The sequence below is a fragment of the Moschus berezovskii genome, chromosome 1 (genome assembly GCF_049115385.1).
Source record: "Moschus berezovskii isolate FMDL1 chromosome 1, NW_MosBer_1.0, whole genome shotgun sequence".
NCBI lineage: Eukaryota > Metazoa > Chordata > Mammalia > Artiodactyla > Moschidae > Moschus > Moschus berezovskii.
In genome coordinates this window covers 127,261,521-127,266,427 of record NC_142460.1, presented here as the reverse complement: position 1 = coordinate 127,266,427, position 4,907 = coordinate 127,261,521, and the positions used below count along the sequence as shown (strand labels likewise).

Sequence of the window (4,907 nt, the reverse complement as noted above, 5' to 3'; positions counted from 1 at the left end):
ATTAGAAAATCAGGCAGCAATGTCTACTAATGATAAATAGTCAGAAATTACCTTATTTCCTTATTTCTTCAACATCAAATTGTAATGTTCTTAAATTGAGCTATTTTAATTTCGTATTCCTTCCTTTCTTTTTGTTCTTTCTTATGGATATTATTTTGATTTAATCTCTGTTTCCCCATACAAAACTGGGAAATGAGTACATCAAGGCTGTATATTGTCACCCTGTTTAACTCATATGCAGGGTACATCATGTGAAATGCTGGGCTGAATGAATCATAAATTGGAATCAAGATTGCCAGGAGAAATAGCAACACCTCAGATATTCAGATGATGCCACTCTAATGACAGAAAGCAAAGAGGAAGTAAAGAGCCTCTTGATGAAGGTGAAAGAGGAGAGTGAAAAAAATTAACTTAAAACTCAGTACTCAAAACACTAAGATCTTGGCATCCAGTCCAATCACTTCATGACAAATAGATGGGGAAAAAGTGGAAACAGAGAGATTTTATTTTCTTGGGCTCCAAAACCACTGCTAATGGTGACTGCAACCACGAAATTAAGACACTTGCTCCTTGGAAGGAAAGCTATGAGAAACCTAGGTAGCACATTAAAAAGCAAAGATATCCCTTTGCTGACAAACGCCTTATAGTCTAAGCTATTCTTTTTTTTTTCCAGTAGTCACGTACAGATATGAGAGGAGGACCATATAAAAGCTGACCATTGAATAATTGATGCTTTTGAATCGTGCTGGAGAAGATTTTTGAGAGTCCCTTGGGATAGCACGGAGCTCAAACCAGTCAATCCTAAAGGAAATCAACCCTAATATTCATTGGGAAGACTGACGCTGAAACCAAAGCTCCAATACTTTGGCCACCTGATGGGAAGAGCTGACTCATTGGAAAAGACCCTGATGCTGGGTAAGATTGAGGACGGGAGGAGAAGGGGGAGACAGAGCATGAGATGGTAGAATGGCATCACCAAATCAACGGACATGAGTTTGACCCAACTCTGGGAGACAGTGAAGCACATGTAAGCCTGGACTGTTGCAGTCCATGGGGCTGCACAGTTGGACACAACTTAGTGTTTGAACAACAACTGCAATATACAAAAGAAATAATTCATGCAGAATAGTGAATGTAGGTGCATATGAGTATATACATATGTTCATGTGAGTGTGTATGTGTGAGGTACAGTGTTGGATATGTAGAATAACATGAAAGTACTTTACAGTGAACCTAAGCTACATGAAGTAAAACACATTAATAAGACATCTAATGTTTTCTTTTTAGGGACATTTTTAAAATTTCCAATATTTCCTTTAATTGTTTTGAAAAGCCATATACTCAATAAATGATTGATGGATAAGAGAAATGAAAACATATTACTATTTCAGTCAACCTAGTATATATCTGGGGTTCTTTCAGCCTACTTACAAGCATGTTTACCACCAAAGGGAGTTGCATTTTTTCCTCAATATATGTTAGTGAATCTGTGACTAATCCTTTGATGTGACTGAACTCAATTTGTAGGTTATCTCCAAGATATCTCATAAATCTGTTTGATTAAGTATCAAGAATTCAGTTCATTTAAATAAAACTTCCCTTTATATTTTCATGTGCTTAGTCACTCAGTCATGTATGACTCTTTGTGACCCCATAGACTGTAGCCCACCCAACACCTCTGTCCTTGGGTCTTCCCCAGGCAAGAATACTGGAGTGGATTGCCATGCCCTCCTCAAAGGGATTTTCCCAACCCAGGGATCAAACCCAGGTCTCCCACATTGCAGGCAGATTCTCTATTATCTGAGCCATCAGGGAAGCCCTTTATATTCTCATGGGAGGTATTAATTTCTATCTACTTCAAGTGATTATTATAAAGTTAGTTAAGTAAATGTAGATGAAATAATTAGTCTTCAAATTTCAAGTGACTATATTCCCTTGCGGCTCAGCTGGCAAAGAATGTACCTGCAATGTGGGAGACCTGGCTTTGATCCCTGGGTTGGGAAGATCCTCTGGAGAAGGGAAAGGCTACCCACTCCAGTTTTCTGGCCTGGAGAATTGAACAGACTGTATTATAGTCCATGAGGTCACAAAGAGTCCAGTATTCTGGCCTGGGGAATTCCATGGACTGTCTAGATTCAAACAAGATTCAAACATGACTAAATGACTTTCACTTTTATTTTCATAAAAAGAATCCTGGAGTGGGTTGCCATTCCCTTCTCCAGGGGATCTTCCTGACCCAGGGATTGGACCCAGGTCTCCTGCATTGCAGGCAGATTCTTTATTAGCTGAGCCACCAGGGAGGAACTGGAAAAATACAAATGAGTATTAATACCAAAAATAGCTTATATTTTTATAGTCACCTAAATATTGAAAATTATTTCATATACATTTACTTAACCAAATTATTTTCAGCATTAACACTCATTAGTATAGGGACACATGAAACAGATCACTATAACTTTGAAATAAACATGTTCTTTTATCTTCTTTAGTGTTCTAGTTTCCTGTCAGTTTACCATTCCCTCAAATATTTAAAATAATTCTGATGATGATGTTTTTTCCTTTAAAGCCATCCAATACATCTTTATATTTTAATTTTTTGACAAGCATGGCCTATAAGGACCTGGAGGATCTTGCTCAATCTGCCTTTCTCTCCTATAAGAATTTGAGTTCTCTGACCACCTTCCTTTCACTATATACACTGCAGCCTCACTGCCAGTCTTTTTAGCTTAAAGAAAAAAAAAAGAATCAATGTCTTACCACTTGGATAATTAGAAGTCTATTCTTGCCAGAAATTGCCCTTGTATGTCTTGGTCTTTACCTGTGAATCAACCTTTGGACCCTTTGAAATTATAAACTGGTCTTTGTTATGTAGCTCAACATTTCTTTTTTTTAGACATTTAAAGAAAAAATTTATTGATGATCTGAAAAATGATTTCTAAAACACTAGCTTTTCCAGAAAACTGTAGCTACAGTGCAATGTATTTATCATGTTAAAATGTAATAAAATGCAAAAGCTATGAAACAAGTGACCATCCTTCAACAATCTGAGCAAAGATAAAATGCCTAACGAACAACAAGGATGACATGTAAAGGATGGGCTCTTGAAGTAAGCACCATTAAAAAAAGTAGGGGGCGGGGACAGAAAATGGATATGTGTGTTCAGCTGAATTGAACCTTTGGCACTAAGAATCAGAGCATTTTGTCATACAGCAATAACACATATTGTAAAAGTGTGTAGTATCAAAGGACTAGAACCACAAGCATTCAAAAGTAGCTTTGTCAATTAAGCAATGAAACACTCTACAGTATGTCTCTCTATTGGCCATCATTGAATACCCTGGTAGCAACTTTGAAATGAAAAAAAAAAGAAAAAAGTAGCTGTAACTCCTTTTATTTTCTCTCTTTGAAATCAAACAGATATCCAACAATCGTGTTATACACTAATATTTCCAAAGTACATCATTCATACAAGAGAAAGACCAAAAAAACAAAAACAAGTTTACAGAGATCCAAACATAAGTGAACATAAGTGCCTCAAGCAACTTTCTGATGGTACTCCGGAGAAGCCACTTCATAAGTGCTGGCACTAAACAAAGTTGTAACGTTCTTGCCAGATATTTTAGGAAATCATGAAGATAATTCAGTAATAAAGCAAGACTTTTCTCATCCAGAGGCATATAGGCCAACATTGCTCCAATTCATGCAAATGGTCTCAACAGATGTGGTGCTCCATACACCTGGAACATGGGTGCGTCAGAGAGGTCTGCGAGGATTTCAGAGTACTGTGGTCTCCCAAATCTGTAGAGCGGCTGAGTGCCCAGCTTTACAGTGAAGTATTCCTTTATCTCTTCCAGGACTCCATTAAACAGCACACTCCTTACTATTTGTGTTTCCTTGAGTTTCTTATAATTTGCATAATCCTCTAGAATGGAATCCACATTCTTCTTGGCAGGAAGATAAAAGATCTGTTTTTGCCAGGTAATTAAGTCCCAGTCATCAAGAATCTTTACTTCAACTCTGTTTGTGAATGTTTCCTCATTTTCAGCAGTAGGATCTACTTGGGACCTTTTCTCCTGGGGAGACTGAGGTGTCTCATTGGTACTTTCTCTATCTCCAGGTGTTTTCTGTTTGTTCTTTTTTGTTTTCACTTCAACATTTTTTCTGTTGCAGACCAGAGGTCTTCTTTCCAGGGGCAGCCCCTCTTGGTCTTCCCCTCTGCATACTGCTCCTGATTGGCTTTTTGAAGTTCTCATTGTTTCTGCAGATTGGTGCCCATGTGTTTGAGTACCCTGCTTTGGAACTCATTCATCCCAACTTTTATTCCAACCAATGTAATGTATTTCACTTGTTTATCCTTTATGGTCATCTTCACACAATTTGGTTCATAAATAAAAGCCCCCCTCCTTCCCTCCCAAAAAAAATAGAATAAAATAAAGAAGAGGCCCATGAAAGCACAACAGTCTTTCACACTCCTGGAATTTAGGCCTCTGATCCTGCTTTGTCACCATTTATAAGTTATTTGCCACCACTGCCTCCTCTTTCTCCCAGTCACCCCCACCAGCACCCACTACTCTATACCACCTAATTCCACATGAGATGCACCTTCAGACACCGCCAGCTCTACATCCTGGACCTGGTTTAGCTCAACATTTTTCAGTGGTTTTCAATATATGATCCCAGCACCAGAAGTATTAGCATCAACTGGGAACTTGTTAAAAATGCAAATTCTCAGGCCCAACTCCAAAAATTACTGAATCAGAAAAATCTGAAGATGAAACTTAGCAATATATTCTAACAAGTCCAATAGGGAACACTGATGCTTGTCTGAGTTTGAGAGTTACTCTTCTACAATGTCTTTCCATTACATAAACATTTTAATTTATTATATGTTATATCATAATCCA

General features: G+C 37.8%; 1 pseudogene; it reads right to left on the bottom strand.

The window, feature by feature from the left end:
- Positions 1 to 3,537: 3,537 nt before the first annotated feature.
- Positions 3,538 to 4,511, bottom strand: LOC129551785 (mortality factor 4-like protein 1 pseudogene; annotated as a pseudogene).
- Between the last annotated feature and the right edge of the window lie 396 nt (positions 4,512 to 4,907).